This window comes from Entelurus aequoreus, linkage group LG06 (genome assembly GCF_033978785.1).
Source record: "Entelurus aequoreus isolate RoL-2023_Sb linkage group LG06, RoL_Eaeq_v1.1, whole genome shotgun sequence".
Classification (NCBI taxonomy): domain Eukaryota; kingdom Metazoa; phylum Chordata; class Actinopteri; order Syngnathiformes; family Syngnathidae; genus Entelurus; species Entelurus aequoreus.
Genome location: NC_084736.1, coordinates 77,754,813 through 77,773,840, shown reverse-complemented (window position 1 = coordinate 77,773,840; position 19,028 = coordinate 77,754,813). Strand labels below are relative to the sequence as shown.

Sequence of the window (19,028 nt, the reverse complement as noted above, 5' to 3'; positions counted from 1 at the left end):
TAAAACAGTTAGCAGCATTTTGAGTCCGGAGTAAAGTGGCTAAGTGATAGATGGTGTGTGTGTGTGTGTGTGTGTGTGTGTGTGTGGGTGAGTGAGTGGGGGGGGGGGGGGGGTGTAGTGTCTCAGTTCACAGTTCAGATCAGATTGCAGGGCAGAGTGAGAAGGGGGGGGGGGGGCCGGGAGAGAGTTCAGCTTCCTGACAGCCTGATGGATGAAGCTGTCTCTCAGCCTACAGCTTCGAGCTCGGAGGCTTCTCAGTCGTCTGCCGGATGGCAGCAGTCTGAAGAAGCCGTGTGAGGGGTGTGTGATGTCGCCTGCCACGCGGAGTGCTTTGCGTGACAGGCGTGTGTTGTAAATGTCCTGGAGGGAGGGGAGGGGGGCACCGACGATCTTCTCAGCTGCCCTAACTGTGCGCTGCAGCGTCCTGCGGCAGGACGCCGTGCAGCCTCCGTACCACACAGTTATGCAGCTGGTCAGGATGCTCTCAATGACGCCCCGGTAGAAGGAGTGCATGATGGAGGCTGAGGCTTTTGCTCTTCGCAGTTTGCGGAGGAAGTAGAGGCGCTGTTGAGCCCTCTTGGCCAGTGATGCAGTGTTGGTTTTCCAGGAGAGGTCATCTGTGATGTGCACACCCAGGTATTTGGTGCTGCTCACTCTCTCCACCACCGCACCGTTGATGGTCAGAGGAGGGTGCTGGGTGTGCGCTCTCCTGAAGTCCACAACAATCTCCCTTGTTTTCTCTACATTGAGAGAGAGATTTTTGTCACCGCACCATGTGGCCAGTTGGCTCACCTCGTCTCTGTAGCCGGTCTCATCGTTATTGTGGATGAGACCTACCACAGTTGTGTCGTCCGCAAACTTGACGAAGAGGTTGGTGCTGTGCTTCGGCGTGCAGTCGTGGGTCAGCAGGGTGAAGAGAAGGGGGCTCAGCACACATCCTTGAGGGGCCCCTGTGTTCATGATGATGGTGCTGGATGTGTACCTGCCGACCCGGACTGCCTGTGGTCTCCCAGTCAGGAAGTCCAGCAGCCAGTTGCACAGCGACGTGTTCAGCCCCAGCCGGTCCAGTTTGTGAATCAGCTGCTGTGGGATGATGGTGTTAAATGCTGAACTGAAGTCTATGAACAGCATCCTGGCGTAGGAGTCTTTAGTGTCCAGGTGGGTGAGAGCTGAGTGGAGGGCTGTGGAGATTGCATCATCGGTCGATCTGTTGGCCCGATATGCAAACTGGTAGGGGTCCAGGGTGGGGGGGAGGATGGACTTGATGTGCTGCAAGACTAGCCGTTCGAAGCACTTTGTGATGATGGGCGTCAGTGCAACGGGACGGTAATCGTTGTAGCTGGATGGGGAAGCCTTCTTGGGAACCGGGATGATGGTGGTGGCTTTGAGGCACGTGGGAACAGCAGCTTGGCTCAGGGAGGTGTTGAAGATGTCCGTGAAGACATCTGTGAGCTCCGCTGCACAGTCTCTCAGCACACGACCAGGTATGTTGTCCGGGCCTCCAGCTTTGCGTGCGTTGACTCTGGAGAGGGAACGCCTCACGCTGGCCGAAGACAGGGACAGCACCTGGTCATCCGGAGGGGGTGGAGTCTTCCGTGCAGGCGTGCTGTTTTTTGCCTCAAAGCGTCCAAAGAACTCATTCAGGCTGTTTAGCAGAGCGGTGTCACTGTCACAGGTCTGTGGTCGGGGTTTATAGTCCGTGATGGTCTGGATCCCCCGCCACAGGCTCCTGGTGTCTCTGCTGTCACTGAAGCGGTGGGCTATCCTGCTGCCGTACTGCCTCTTAGCATCTCTGATGCCACGGTTCAGGTTGGCCCTGGCTGTTCTCAGGCCAGCCTCATCTCCTGCTCTGAAGGCAGCGTTCCGGGCTCTCAGCAACCTATGGACTTCCCCCGTCAGCCATGGTTTCTGATTTTCCCGTACCGTGATGGTCCTGGTCTCTGTGACATCATCGATGCATTTAGTGATGTATGCAGTGACAGTCTCTGTATATTCCTGTATGTCGATGTGGTGGTTGTAGGTGGCTGCCTGCTTGAAAATGTCCCAGTCTGTGGTGTCAAAACAGTCCTGCAGAGCAGAGGAGGCATCCACTGGCCACACCCTCACTTGCTTCTGAACTGGTCTGGTGACTTTAGCCCTCGGCCTGTATGCTGGCATTAGCATGACAGTGAGGTGGTCAGAAGCACCCAGGTGGGGGAGGGGTGACGCCTTGTAAGCTCCTCTCTGAGTGGTGAAGACCATGTCCAGTGTGTTATTACCTCTTGTAGGAAAGTCAATGTGTTGATGTAGCTGTGGACACACTGACTTGAGGTTAGCCTGGTTGAAATCACCAGCCACGATGAGGAAGCCGTCTGGATGGGCTGTCTGGTGTTCGGTGATGGCACAGTTCAGTTCAGATAGTGCCCTGTCTCTGTCCTTGTTGTTAGAGCAGGGGGGAATATAAACAGCAGCTAGTAGAATAGCTGTAAACTCCCTCGGTAGGTGGAAAGGCCGACACTTTAAAAACATGAACTCCACCAGGGCTGAGCAGTGCTTCTGTGTAACAACAGTGTCCTTACACCATGCATCACTGATGTAAACACAGACCCCGCCACCGCGGGTCTTACCTCCTGCAGTGAGGGCCCTGTCTGCCCGATAGCATGTTAGCTGGTCGAGCTGGATGGCGGAGTCCGGGATGCCGTCGTGGAGCCACGTTTCAGTGAACACAAAAGCACAACACTCTCTCACCGTCTTCTGTGTGGATCGGATGAGCTGTATGTGGTCCCGTTTGTTGTCCAGGGAGCGTACGTTGGCTAGGAGGATGGATGGAATAGCCGGCTTGTTTGGGCTAGCCGCTAGCCTGGCTCGGATACCTCCGCGCTTGCCGCGCTTCCGCCTTCTCGCACACCGCTTGCGGCGCCTCCTCTGCGGGCACGGAGCGGCTGTGGGGGTCGGTGTTGTGGTGGGCCGCCGGAGTAATCCGAGGCTTCGTAGCACCTCGACGTCCGCCGGGTTTAAGTCCTTAACTCCGGTGCTGCCTATGGCGAGCAGTCCCTCACGGCTGTATGTTTGCCGTGGGGCAGATAAACGCGACGAACACTTACACACACGAGACGAAAAAACACACGTAAAACAAGAAAACACCGCATTATCAGGATAGAGAGTGGTCGCTGCGTGTACACGCGCCGCCATCTTGTTCAAAAAGAGAGCCCTGACATGAGGGTAAGAGGTAAGAGGTATTTGCTCGCGGCAATAATCCTCAAGAACCAGCGAAGGAGCAGTTACCGTGGAAACCGGAGTCAGATGACACAAAGACAACCCAACACCCCCTTTGGAAAAGAACATATGTCCTTGGGAAGAAGGATAGGAGAGACATTTTGCGAGGAGCCGGAGGAAACAGTATGTTTTCCTTTCCCTACTTGTGGCCATGAGGGAATTGGATTTTATTCAGCGGTGTGCCGTCAGGCCCAGCAAGGCCTTCTCTGCTGGCCTAACATAACTAGAAATCCTGATCGTAATTAAAAATAAAAGTATTTTTTAATTTACATTCCCTAAATATCTATATTCTCTTCATGTCATATTATGTTCCTTCCAGTGTTGTTGTTTTTACTTTAGAGCTTTTATCCAATCAGAATTCAGCTAGCTTATGTTGCCATGCTGTACCAAATCTGCCGGAGGCCTTCTGAATCAACAATGTCTGTGCACTGTAAGTGAACGGGGACATACAGTTGATAGACAGTTACGATAGCCAATCAGATCATGCGTTGTTGTCAGTAAGGCCTTCTAGATGGCCTAAGGCAGATATATATTGTGATGTTAAGAGCTAGGTGACATAAGAACTCCATTACCCAGCATGCCACAGTAGTGAAGAGCATGGAGTATATTTATAGGGGGGAGGAGTATATTTATAGCTAGTATTCACTGAAATTCAAGTATTTCATATATATATATATATATATATATATATATATATATATATATATATATATATATATATATATATATATATATATATATATACACACTACCGTTCAAAAGTTTTGTCCTTATTTTTGAAGGAAAAGCACTGTACTTTTCAAAGAACATAACTTTAAACTAGTCTTAACTTTAAAGAAATACACTCTATACATTGCTAATGTGGTAAATGACTATTCTAGCTGCAAATGTCTGGTTTTTGGTGCAATATCTACATAGGTGTATAGAGGCCCATTTCCAGCAACTATCACTCCAGTGTTCTAATGGTACAATGTGTTTGTTCATTGGCTCAGAAGGCTAATTGATGATTAGAAAACCCTTGTGCAATCATGTTCACACATCTGAAAACAGTTTAGCTCGTTACAGAAGCTACAAAACTGACCTTCCTTTGAGCAGATTGAGTTTCTGGAGCATCACATTTGTGGGGTCAATTAAACGCTCAAAATGGCCAGAAAAAGAGAACTTTCATCTGAAACTCGACAGTCTATTCTTGTTCTTAGAAATGAAGGCTATTCCACTAAATTGTTTGGGTGAACCCAAACTTTTGAACGGTAGTGTATATATATATATATATATATATATATATATATATATATATATATATATATATATATATATATATATATATATATATATATTAGGGCTGCAACAACTAATCAATTAAATTCGATTATTAAAATAGTTGCCGATTAATTTAGTCATCGATTCGTTGGATCTATGCTATGCGCAGAGTTTTTTTTGTTTTTTTTAAATAAACCTTTATTTATAAACTGCAACATTTACAAACAGCTGAGAAACAATAATCAAAATAAGTATGAGGCCAGTATGCTGTTTTTTCCAATAAAATACCGGATAGGATAGAAACGTAGTTTGTCTCTTTTATCCGATTATTAATCGAAGTAATAATCAACAGATTAATCGATTATCAAATTAATCGTTAGTTGCAGCCCTAATATATATATATATATATAGTACAGTACACAGTAATGAAAACACAGTTGTTCTACTAACTGTACTGTACTTGCTGCTTGCTTAAAAAAAAAAAAACCACTTCCCTTTCACTATTTGAGTAGCCTTTGTTCTGCCATTTGAGTACTGGCGAGCGATCTCCGAATCCGGGAACATATCCTTCACGGATTTGTTGAAAACATCCGCAAATGAGAACGGGATGTTGCTTGCAGCTATCAGCATATGTTACACCCTCAGGTCTCCATTTAGCAAGGTGGCCCATAATACTGCGTAGCCGCCGCCTCGTGCTTCTCTGACCGTTCATGAGTGACTATATCCATTCGGCCACCGTGTTATGAGTTATATATAAACCTATAGATAACAGAGACATATATAATAGTCTCCTTTTCAGGTGAGAAACGACGCTAAAGGCAGTGCCTTTAAGGCACGCCCCCAATATTGTTGTCCGGCAGGAAATCGGTAGAAATTCGTGAGAGGCACTGAAATTCGGGAGTCCCCCGGAAAATTTGGGAGGGTAAGTTTCAATGGAACATTTAACATGTTGGTGTTGTTTAACTTGAGTCATATTGCCATCATAGTGCAGTCTACACGTGTCTCTTATGTGCGACTGCCATCTACTGGTCACACTTATCATTAAACCATGTACACTGCAAAAACTGAAATCTAAGTAAGATGAAATATCTGAAATAAGGGTGATATTTGCTTATTTTCTGTCTGATAAGATATTTCTTCTCACTAAGCAGATTTTATGTTAGAGTGTTTTACTTGTTTTAAGTGTTTTGGTCCTAAATGATCTCAGTAAGATATTACAGCTTGTTGCTGAGATTTGATGACCTATATTGAGTAAAACATGCTTGAAACTAGAATATCAACTGTTGCAAAGCTGTGTCATCAACACTCACAAGTATAAAACTACTTTTTTAAATTAATAATTTATTATTTCAAGCATGAAAAAAAAAAAATCATAGGGACAAGCGGTAGAAAATGGATGGATGGATGGACTTTGACACAATCGTGTCTCATAATTAAAACGGATGACAGCCAAATGGACTTTGCTGTTTTATTTTCAATGAAACAATAGAAAATACGTACTCATATAGTAGTACAGTTGGCACAGTACAGTAAACTGACAGTTAATATTTAAACATTTGACATTTCTAACAATTTTGAACAGAAATAGTTCATGCACATTCAGATAAATTCTTCAAAATTACAATTAAAAGTTTTTATACATGCGCACTAATTGACTGAAAGAGCACGCACTTGGCGCGATGATGTCATGTTATCGATGGAAAAATGCATTTTTAGACAATATGATTTGCCTGAGCGGCTAGGAGACCCCGAGAGTAACAAGCGGTTGCCTTGTTGCCTTTCCATTAAGAACAATAAATACGTTTTTAGTATAAGTTTGCTGGTTTCAAGAAATGTAATGCCGAGCGCATATCATTATGTCAAGATAATGGCACTAGCATTTACTTCATTTAAGAATATTTTTCAACATATTGAGCAAAAAGGTCTCTTTTTTTTTTCTACCAAGAAAAGTGCACTTGTTATTAGTGAGAATATACTTATTTTAAGGTATTTTTGGGTTCATTGAGGTTAGCTAATTTTACTTGTTTTGGAATGTCTTGACAAGCCAAATGTTCTTGTTCTATTGGCAGATAATTTTGCTTAGTTCAAATAAAATACCCCTCATTTTTGTATTTTTTTTTCTTCTTCTTTTTGAACACTGACTTTTTGCAGTGTACTAATGCCTGATATGATTCTTTCTTCTTTTTTGCTCCACCTTACAGTTCTTCTTTATTGCATTTAAATAGGAATACATGTTTTCTTGTTTCCTTTATTTTAGCCGTGACTCTTCTAGCCGTTGTAAGGCAGCTTTGATTTCCCAAAGATGTTTTGCTTTGTTGTTCGTTCTTTAATCGCAATCGTCGGGCCTTTGTCTTACAACAACAAAGCCTGCACAACCTGTCCTTGGATATTTGGATCCATCCGTGAATACTGGAGTATACAAAACTGTGTTTTGTATTCAACCATCACTGCCACACTCCCACTCATCCTGCTCCTCCATGTCAAACATTCACATGTAGCTCCTCACCCTTGTTGTTGGATGCTGTACAATCACAATGACCTCGGACTCTCACCCAGTACGCCAAACAGTTAATAGCTTATTTCTCATCTGCAATCTCCCCCAGTTCCACCTGTAGTGCAGAAAGAGGAAGGGTCACGAAAGCTCTCCAGCACAAAACATCCATAATCTAGGAGCGCCCTTACCGTAGTTATATAAACCCTTTTCATGGCTGCTCTGCTGCCTCTGCACTCCACTACTGCCAGACATCTCATCCATTATTGTTCTACACATGTGAATTCCTTGTAAGCCCAGCATTCATCAACATTCAGAAAAACTTGAATTAATTTACTTGTTTTATTTCTTGGCTATACAAAGTGTAGCGGCTACATTTCCTGCTGGCCCCTGGAGGGATACGAATGGGTCGTTGTATCTTGAACAGTGTTCTGAAAATTACGTAGTGGTTGGTTACTAATTACTTCCACAAAAATGTAACTAAATTATTAACTGAATTCCCCCATCATAAAAGTAATTACTGTATTTTACGGACAATAAGGTGCACTTAAAATCCTTTTTTTTCCTCAAAACTCCACAGTGCGCCTAATGTACGGAAAAATTCTGGATTAGGGTTAGGGTTGGGTTAGGGCAGGGGTCGGCAACCTTTACCACTCAAAGAGCCATTTTGGCAAGTTTCACAAATTAAAGAAAATAATGGGAGCCACAAAAAAATGTTTTAAATTTAAAATGAAAAACACCGCATACAAAGCTTGAATTGCTTTGTGCTATGTTAACCAGGGGTCTCAGACACACGCACCGGCACGCACCTTAATATGGAAGATTGATGTTAGTGCGAATGAATGGCACTTGATAGCGTCATACTTGCCAACCCTCTCATTATTTCCGGGACACTCCCGAATATCAGGGCGTGATGGCACTGCTTTTGGCGCCCTCTACAGCCTGCCCAAACAGTGTACCTGCTCAACCACATGTAGAATGCAGCTTCAGCTTGTTCACGGAAGTGACAGCAAGGCGTACTAGTTCAACAGCCGCACAGCTTACACTGACGGTAGCCGTATAAAACAACTTTAACACTGTTACGTTACAAATATGCGCCACACTTTGAACCCACACCAAAAAAGAATGACAAACACATTTCTGGAGAACATCTGCACTGTAACACAACATAAACACAACACAACAAATACCCAGAATCCCATGCAGCCCTAACTCTTCCGCTCAACCAACGCACGGAGGGGGGGAGGGTTGATGTGTGGGGGGGGTTTGGTGGTAGCGGTGTATAATCTAGACCGGAAGAGTTAGGGCTTGCTAAAAAACTTTTTTTTTTTCTTTTCTTTTTTTTTTTACATAAATAAATACAATCATGTGTGCTTACGGACTGTATCCCTGCAGACTGTATTGATCTATATATAATGTATATATTGTGTTTTTTATGTTGATTTCATAAAAAAAAAAATTTGCCCTGGGAGTTTTCTAGGAGAGGCACTGAGATCCATAAGTCTCCTGGGAAAATCGGGGGGTCGGCAAGTATGCAGCTGAGCCGCATCAGAGTGGTCAAAGAACCGCATGCGGCTCCGGAGCCGCGGGTTGCCGACCCCTGGGTTAGGGGGTTAGGCATATTTTATTTGGTACACTGCAAAAAGTGAGTGTTCAAAACCAAGAACATTTTTTTTTTAAATTAGGGGTATTTTATTTGAACTAAGCAAAATTATCTGCCAATAGAACATGAAAATTTGGCTTGTCAAGACTTTCCAAAACAAGTAAAATTAGCTAACCTCAATGATACCAAAAATACCTTAAAATAAGTATATTCTAATATACTTATAATAACAAGTGCACTTTTCTTGATAGAAAAAAAAAATAGAGACGTTTTTGCTCAATATGTTGAAAAATATTCTTAAATTAAGTAAATGCTAGCGCCATTATCTTGACATAATGATATGCGCTCGGCATCATGATTTTTTTTTGTCATGCTTGAAGTAAGAAATTATTATTTTAAAAAAAGTAGTTTTATACTTGTGAGTGTTGATGACACAGCTTTGCAACAGTTGATATTCTAGTTTCAAGCATGTTTTACTCAATATAGCTCATCAAATCTCAGCAACAAGCTGTAATATCTTACTGAGATCATTTAGGACCAAAACCCTTAAAACAAGTAAAACACCCTAACATAAAATCTGCTTAGTGAGAAGAATTATCTTATCAGACAGAAAATAAGCAAATATCACCCTTATTTGAGATGTTTCATCTTACTTAGATTTCAGTTTTTGCAGTGTACATGGTGTCATGATAAGTGTGACCAGTAGATGGCAGTCACACATAAGAGACACGTGTAGACTGCACTATGATGGCAATATGACTCAAGTAAACAACACCAACATGTTATATGTTCCATTGAAAATATAGAACATTACACACCGCGCTCAAAAATCTATCAAAATGTTTTAGTACGACTTTGGTAAGCTCTTGTTATGGGACATTCATCCTCCGCCGTTGCCATTTCTAATATAAAGTAGTGTAAAGTTCTTACTTATATCTGTCAGTAAACTCGCCATGACAGCGCTAAAACATACCGGTGTAGTGAGTTTACTTTATTCACCCAAGAAACTTTAGTTATTAGAGCGTTCCGGTCGGACGGTTTTTCACAGGACACATTTCTAAGACCCTCTGAACCTTTTGATGATATTACGGACCGTAGATGGTGAAATCTCTAAATTCCTTGCAATAGCTGGTTGAGAAATGTTGGTCTTAAACTGTTGGGACAATTTGCTCACGCATTCGTTCACAAAGTGGTGACCCTCGCCCCGTCCTTGTTTGTGAATGACTGAGCATTTCATGGAAGCTGCATTTATACCCAATCATGGCACCCACCTGTTCCCAATCTTCAGTTCATTCTGTGTCACATGTTCTTGCAAGGCAGAAAATTCTAACTTTTGCTGCTAAAGAGCAGCTTAAAAATTCAAATCACTACTTTACGAATGAAAGAAGGGTTATGATTATGAACAAAGATTCAAATTACTACTTCATGAAATAAACATGGGTTAGGGTTAGCATTTAAGGATGTGCATAAAGATGAGTGAATAAGAAAAAAGTTAGGGTTAAGTGTTAATGATTTTTTTTGTTTTCGTACACAAATAAAATATATTTGGGAAAAAAAACAACATGCAGGTTTAGGAAAACATTTTGAAGGAGTGGGAAAAATATTTGCAAAGTGAAAACAAAAATTTCACATTTTTCATGTTAAGAAAAAAAGTTGAAAGTTTGGGAGAAAAAAGAAAAAAAAGATGCAAGGACTGAAAAATAATACAAAACCGAAAAAAAATGTTAGGTGAGAAAATTCAAAACTAATAGGTTAAAAAATATTTCCAACGTATAAAGGAAAACATATGTTAGCATTTAGGAGGTTTACAGAGAAGGTGAACTCCAAAACAAGTTGGCTACAAAAAACATTTCCAACTTATGAAGGGAACAAAATGCTATGGTTAGCATTTCAAATACGTTTACAATGGGTTGTGGTTAATAATCATGGTGGTCATAGTAATCTAATGAACTGAATAAAAGTATTTAAAAAATATATAATAAAAAAAGGGTTGGGGGTAATGGATTTATTTATTTGAGTAAGTCATAAAAAAAATTAAGGTTAAAGGTAGAGGGTTAGGGTCAGCATTTCCAATTTATGAAGGAAAAAGTGATATGCTTAGCATAAATGATTTAAACATAAGGGTTGGGTTAGGGATTATGCACAAAATTGATAAACAGTAAAAAGGTCTAGCATTTAAGAATGTGCTTAAAAGTTAGTGAATAAGAAACAAAGTTAGGGTTATTGATTTTACTTATTTTTGTAAAAACTATTTTTGAAAGAAAGACAATATGCAAGTTCAGGTAAAAAAAAATGTTTGCACAAATGGGAAACATCTTTGCCAAGTGAAAACTAAATGTCCACACTTTCCATGTAAAATGAATGAATTTTCTAAATAAAATTGGCACTTTTGAGAAATGTTTTGCAACCGACCTCGAAGCTATTTTATTTGGTACATGGTGTAATGATAAGTGTGACCAGTAGATGGCAGTCACACATAAGAGAAACGTGTCGACTGCAATATGACTCAAGTACCGTATTTTTCGGAGTATAAGTCGCACCGGACGAAAATGCATAATAAAGAAGGAAAACAACATATTTAAGTCGCACTGGAGTATAAGTCGCATTTTTTGGGGAAATTTATTTGATAAAAGCCAACACCAAGAATAGACATTTGAAAGGCAATTTAAAATAAATAAAGAATAGTGAACAACAGGCTGAATAAGTGTACGTTATATGGGGCATAAATAACCAACTGAGAACGTGCCTGGTATGTTAACGTAACATATTATGGTAAGAGTCATTCAAATAACTATAACATATAGAACATGCTATACGTTTACCAAACAATCTGTCACTCCTAATCGCTAAATCCCATGAAATCTTATACGTCTAGTCTCTTACGTGAATAATATTATTTGATATTTTACGCTAATGTGTTAATAATTTCACACATAAGTCGCTCCTGAGTATAATTCGCACCCCCGGCCAAAAAAACTGCGACTTATAGTCCGAAAAATACGGTAATCAACACCAAAATTGCATATGTTCCATTGAAAATATAGAACATTACACACGGCGCCCAAAAATCTATCAAAACGTTTTAGTACGACTTTGGTAAGCTATGAAGCCGCACCGCTTGATGGATTGTACTGTGCTTCAACATAGGAGTATCATTATGGTGTGTGTATAAGGTAAGACATTTTATCTGGCGTTTTGTTTCGCAATATTATGCAAAAGAGACTTTTCTTACCCCTGATCTGCATTTGGGATCTGCATAAGTCCTGAAAATTTGCGCGCGTCCGTCTTTGTAGTCCGTGCCGAGAGACGCCACATCTCAAGGGGCTTTCCTAAATACAATTGACACTGAATACAATATCGTTTTTGTTACTACATTTCCAATGTAGATGTTTATTTACCATTGCAGGTGCACGTGTACATTATAAATACATGTATACAGCCATGCTCATAAGTTTACATACCCTGGGAGAATTTATGATTTCTTGGCCATTCTTCAGAGAATATGAACGATAACACCAAAACCTTTCTTCCACTCATGCTTAATGGTTGTGTGAAGCTATTTATTGGCAAACAACTGTGTTTACTCTTTTTAAATCAAAATGACAAAATAAAGTACCTCCTTGTTTACCAATAAGGAGGCACTTGAAGAAAAATGGGCTGCATGGTCGAGTCGCCAGAAGAAAGCCAGACAGCACAGAGACAACCCTCAAAACTTCAGGAACAAAATAATTTGGAGTGATGAGACCAAAAGTGAACTTTTCGGCCACTCGACCATGCAGCCCATTTTTGTTCAAGTGCCTCCTTATTGTGCATCTTGAAACAGCCACGCCACAATTTTTCAGAGAGTCCTGTATTTCAGCTGAAGTTATTTTTGGATTTTTGTTTGCATCTCAAACATATTTCCTGGCAGCTGTGGCTGAAATCTTTGCTGGTCTACCTGAATCCCTCATTTTCCACTTCTTAATCAGCGTTTGTACACTGCTGATTGGCATTCTCAATTCCTTGGATATCTTTTTATACCCCTTTCCTGTTTTATGCAGTTCAATTACCTTTTCTCGCAGATCCTTTGACAATTATTTTGCCTTCCCCATGACTCAGAATCCAGAAACATCTGTGCAGCACTGGATGAAAGATGCAATGGTCTGTCAGAAGCCCAGAAACTCACTGACCTTTTATACACACACATTAATTACAAACAAACATGTCACCGGTGAGGATTGGAACCTTGATTAGCCATTCAAACCTGTTTGTGTCAACTTTTGTGCATGTTATCAGATCAAAGTCACTGGGGTATGTAAACTTTTGATCAGGGTCATTTGGGTACTTTCTTTTGTCATTTTTGATTTAAAAAGAGTAAACACAGTTGTTTGCCAATAAATAGCTTCTCTATTTAATGAGTGCAAGAAAGGTTTTTGTATTATCATTCATATTCTCTGAAGAATGGCCAAGAAATCATAAATTCTCCCAGGGTATGTAAACTTATGAGCACAACTGTACGTACAATAATGAACTATTATTACATGATTAATCGGTGCAGTATATTGTCAGCTCATGGGAGGAAAACAACTCTGCTTGGCTTTTATTTCACCCTTTTAACGTCACAAGGACATACACAGTAAATCAACCTGCAAAAGCTTGGTTTCCTAACTTTACAACACAAAGAAAAACACAAGTGTAACATGGTGCTGGTACTATGCAGTATATAGGAATAACATAGCATCATGTATTATCTAACAGTAGCTCTAATTTGGCATCATTTTACAGTTAGTGCCACTTGTACAGTATTGTCTTTTTTTGGTTAAATTGTGGTGGAACTGCAGGTTGAAACCATTTTTTTCCTACCTTCAACATAAAACATTTGGATTTCAGGTCACGTTCATACATTTTCTTTGATGGAGATCTGCTGCATTTCATGATGACATGACCAGTCTTTTATTTGAACTGTATCTTCATTCTTTCAGTAGTGCAAGTCCCCCTCAGACCTGTGAGTGACATTAAAGTTTGAAGGTCAACACAGACATACACATATCTCCCATCACAAATATATGGATATGTTGCAACAACCTTGTCTGAAACTAGAAATTGCCATTGTGTTGTGGGGCAATTTAACCCTCGGGGCGACCCAGGACCTTTTAGGGTACTTTTTTTTTTTTTTTTGCTTTTGAATATGACATCATGCAACACAAATTAATAAAACATTAGTGAGAGGAAATATGGCTAAAGGAGTTCACTTCAAAATGTCCATTCTTATTTTTAGCATGATCTAGACCAGTGTTTTTCAACCTTTTTTGAGCCAAGGCACATATTTTGCATTGAAAAAAATCCGGAGGCACACCACCAGCAGAAATCATTAAAAAATTAAACTCAGTTGACAGTAAAAAGTCGTTGTCGCAATTGTTGGATATGACTTTAAACCATAACCAAGCATGCATCAATATAGCTCTTGTCTCAAAGTAGGTGTACTGTCACCACCTGTCACATCACGCCCTGTCTTATTTGGAGTTTTTTGCTCTTTTCCTGTGTGTAGTGTTTTAGTTCTTGTCTTGTGCTCCTATTTTGGTGGCTTTTTCTCTTTTTTTGGTATTTTCCTGTAGCAGTTTCATGTCTTCTTTGGAGCGCTATTCCCCGCAAATGCTTTGTTTTAGCAATCAAGACTATTTAAGTTGTTTTTATCCTTCTTTTGGGTACATTGTTGATTTTCATGTCATGTTTGGATGTACATTGTCTTTGCTCCACAGTAAGTCTTTGCTGTCGTCCAGCATTCTGTTTTTGTTTACTTTGTAGCCAGTTCAGTTTTAGTTTTGTTCTGCATAGCCTTCCTTAAGCTTCAATGCCTTTTCTTAGGGGCACTCACCTTTTGTTTATTTTTGGTTTAAGCATTAGACACATTTTTTACCTGCACTCTGCCTCCCGCTGTTTCCGACATCTACAAAGCAATTAGCTACCGGCTGCCACCTACAGGTATGGAAGAGTATTACACGGTTACTCTGCTGAGCTCTAGACAGCACCGGCACTCAACAACAACACATCATTTGCAGATTATAATTACTGGTTTGCAAAAAAATATTTTTAACCCAAATAGGTAAAATTACAGAATCTCCCACGGCACACCAGACTGTATCTCACGGCACACTCGTGTGCCGCGGCACAGTGGTTGAAAAACACTGATCTAGACCAGGGGTCGGCAACCCAAAATGTTGAAAGAGCCATATTGGACCAAAAATACAAAACAAAAATCGGTCTGGAACCGCAAAAAAAGTCTTATATAAGTCTTATAATGAAGACATCACATGATATAAGTGCCTATATTAGCCTACTATCAAAGGCTGACGCAAATCTTTGTTGACAGAAATTTTCTATTTTGCTGTGGTCTGGAACAACATGGCACACAAACAACTATGAGAAATATTATACATACAGATAATGTGTCATGAGACATGCATACATTAAATACATAGATGACATAAGTAAAGGAAATTAAATTAGCTCAAATATACCTACAAACGAGGCAGAATAATGTATGTACTAGAGATGCGCGGTTTGCGGACACAACCGCGGATAATCCGCGGGTCGGGTGGATGCATGACGAAAAAAATAGATTTTAAATAGATTCGGGCGGGTGGCGGTTGAACCAATTCGGAACTATATATACATAGTTAAATGTTGTTACCCACATACGAAAAACGAGCAGCACTCTTTGAAACAGGCAATTATTCATCAGGCACTAAAACCTTCCCCCCCATTTACTTCCGGGGCTGCGTCCAATAAAGTCACAAAGTTGCCGGGGGTCCTTAACCGGCACGCGACTGTCCTGTTTCGCGCCTGTACGAAAAAACAAAAACAATAATTGATTTCTTCAGATTCCAGCAGCTGTCAAAGACGAAGTATCCTTCCAGCGACGGGCAGTCAAAGCTGAAGTGCTATCGATCGCTGTCAATGACGTAAGAGGAAACATGACCACGGAAGTAAATGGGGGCGGGGGGAAGGTTTTTGTTGGGGGAAGAAATTTGGCGTGACACAGCACACCACAACACAACAGCAGAAGAAGAAAAAAATTAAAAGATGGCAACGCCGGCAGCAAACGTGGTACGCGACAAACTAAAAAAGGGAATACTAAAGACCAGGGAAAAAATATAACAATAATAGTTAACACTTTCTTAATGGAAATGACAATAATATTATAATAATGATAAATAATATTATCACGTATTAATATCTCTTAGCCTCTAATGCGTGGCCATGAGATAATGCGTGGCACGCATTGAATGTCTCTGCTGCATTGGATCAGTCTCCTTTCTGCCTTGCACCGTCTATATTAGATACATAACAACGGGTGGGTGGCGGATGGTTGTGGTTTTGATAAAATGTTAGTTCGGGTGGATGACGACTTTTGTGATGCGGTTGCGGATGAAATAATTGCCTATCCGCGCATCTCTAGTACGTACAGTTAGTCTGAAGTCATGCATTGACCAAATATGCCTTATAAGCACTCCAGCAAATCAATAACATAAACAAAGCTCACCTTTGTGCATTCACACACAGCATAAAATGTTTGGTGGACAAAATGAGACAAAGGAGGCATAAAACTATTTAGTGGTCAATTGTACGGAATATGTACTGTACTGTGCAATCTACTAATAAAAGTTTAAATCGATCAATCAGTGACCAAATATGCCTGATTAACACTACAACAAGTCAATAACATCAACAAAGCTCACCTTTGTGCATTCACGCACAGCATAAAACGTTTGGTGGACAAAATGAGACAAAGAAGGAGGGGCGTAAAACACGTCTTTCTGTGGCAGCGTCGGAGAAAGTTGTACATGTAAACAAACTACGGTGAGTTCAGGGATCGCTGAAATTAATAGGACAAAACAGTGCTTGCCAAATACTCTCATCGGTGAAGCATGTTTAATGTAAACAGTGGGATTTTTTAACTCTTAGGAAGGTTTGTGTCATGTTTGTTCTCCTACAGAAAATATATTAAAACAAAAAATTATTTTTTTTCTTCATCTTTTTTTCATTTTCACACATCTCTGACAGAGGTCCAGGGAGCCACTAGGGCGGCGCTAAAGAGCCGCAGGTTGCTGACCCCCTGGATCTATATGATGATGTAAAGCTGTTATTTTATCATGCTTCTTTAATGAAAACCAAACAAATCCAAGCATTTCCCTTTGAAACACGTGCAAATCTTCTTACAGGTGTAATTTGACCACTCAACACCACCAGAGTACCATAGAGTATCATTATGTTCATATCAGACCCATAGGTTATTTGAATATCAAAAACCTGCCAACAACTTGAAAGCAATAAAAATCATGTTAGCGAGTTGTCAGGGACATTGTGTGGATGTGGTTACATATAATGATAGCATGTGCATGTGTGCGCACACCCGCGTGGCTTTTAGAGGACCTCGTATGTAAAAGGCTGCAATTTTATGTAAAACACGCAAACATAAACATAGTTGGTGAATGCTTGTCTGAAACTACATCAAATCTACCAAGTCCAGGCAGCCTGTTTTCATATAAAGATCAAAGATGCTCTGCTGCAGATTCACAAAAACATGAATTGCCAGGCAACCAATTAATTAATTAAGTTAATAGATAGATAGATAGATAGATAGATAGATAGATAGATAGATAGATAGATAGATAGATAGATAGATAGTACTTTATTGATTCCTTCAGGAGAGTTCCCTCAGGAAAATTAAAATGTACCAATAATTGTCACACACACACTAGGTGTGGCGGAAATATTCTCCGCATTTGACCCATCACCCTTGATCACCCCCTGGGAGGTGAGGGGAGCATTGAGCAGCAGCGGTGGCCGCGCCCGGGAATCATTTTTGGTGATTTAAAGGCCTACTGAAATGATTTTTTTTTTATTTAAACGGGGATAGCAGATCCATTCTATGTGTCATACTTGATCATTTCACGATATTGCCATATTTTTGCTGAAAGGATTTAGTAGAGAACATCGACGATAAAGTTCGTAACTTTTGGTCGCTGATAAAAAAAGCCTTGCCTGTACCGGAAGTAGCGTGACGTCGCAGGTTGAAGGGCTCCTCACATTTCCCCATTGTTTACACCAGCAGCGAGAGCGATTCGGACCGAGAAAGCGACGATTACCCCATTAATTTGAGCGAGGATGAAAGATTTGTGGATGAGGAACGTAAGAGTGAAGGGCAGGACGTATCTTTTTTCGCTCTGACCGTAACTTAGGTAAAAGGGCTCATTGGATTCCACCCTTTCCTCCCTTTTCTATTGTGGATCACGGATTTGTATTTTAAACCACCTCGGATACTATATCCTCTTGAAAATGAGAGTCGAGAACGCGAAATGGACATTCACAGTGACTTTTATCCCCACGACAATACATCGGTGAAGCACTTTAGCTACGGAGCTAACGTGATAGCATCGTGCTTAAATGCAGATAGAAACAAAAGAAATAATCCCCTGACTGGAAGGATAGACAGAAGATCAACAATACTACTATCAGGAGACACCGAACCAAACAACACGGTTAATGCTGTGCCGCCTGTCGAAGCCTAGCAATGCTGTTGCTAACGACGCCATTGAAGCTAACTTAGCTACGGGACCTCGTCAGAGCTATGATAAAAACATTAGCGCTCCACCTACGCCAGCCCTCATCTGCTCATCAACACCCGTGCTCACCTGCGTTCCAGCGATCGACGGCGCGACGAAGGACTTCACCCGATCATCTATGCGGTCGGCGGCTAGCGTCGGATAGTGCGTCTGCTATCCAAGTCAAAGTCCTCCTGGTTGTGTTGCTGCAGCCAGCCGCTAATACACCGATCCCACCTACAGCTTTCTTCTTTGCAGTCTCCATTGTTCATTAAACAAATTGCAAAAGATTCACCAACACAGATGTCCAGAATACTGTGGAATTTTGCTATGAAAACAGAGCTGTTTGTATTGTGATACAATGTGTCCGAATACTTCAGTTTCAACCATCGACGTCACGCGCAAACGTCATCATACATAGATGTTTTCAACCGGAAGTTTCGCGGTAAATTTAAAATTGCACTTTATAAGTTAACCCGGCCGTATTGGCATGTGTTGCAATGTTAAGATTTCATCATTGATATATAAACTATCAGACTGCGTGGTCGGTAGTAGTGGCTTTCAGTAGACATTTAACCCCCAATTCCAACCCTTGATGCTGAGTGCCAAGCAGGGAGGTAATGGGTCCCATTTTTATAGTTTTTGTTATGACTCGGGAAGACGTGGATAAGGCGGTGAGCGAGAAGAAACGTGCGATCGCTCACATGGAGAAGACGGCGGCTCGTCAGAGAGAGGACACCGAGGAGAAACGACAGCTAGAAAAACGAAAAACTGTGGGGTTTGAACTCATAAGAATCGACCCTTCTCTTCTCCCATTGGTGGTGTGGCTTAGTGT

The 19,028-nt window shown here is 41.0% G+C and overlaps 1 protein-coding gene across 1 annotated transcript in view; it reads right to left on the bottom strand.

Moving 5' to 3' along the window:
• Window positions 1-12,140: 12,140 nt before the first annotated feature.
• The window catches only part of hk2 (hexokinase 2), a 92,809-nt gene continuing 85,921 nt past the window's right edge, over window positions 12,141-19,028 (bottom strand). The window contains exon 19 of the mRNA XM_062051593.1: window positions 12,141-13,591. The gene's annotated coding sequence lies outside the window, so the exon portion shown is untranslated. The remainder of the gene's footprint in view (window positions 13,592-19,028) is intronic.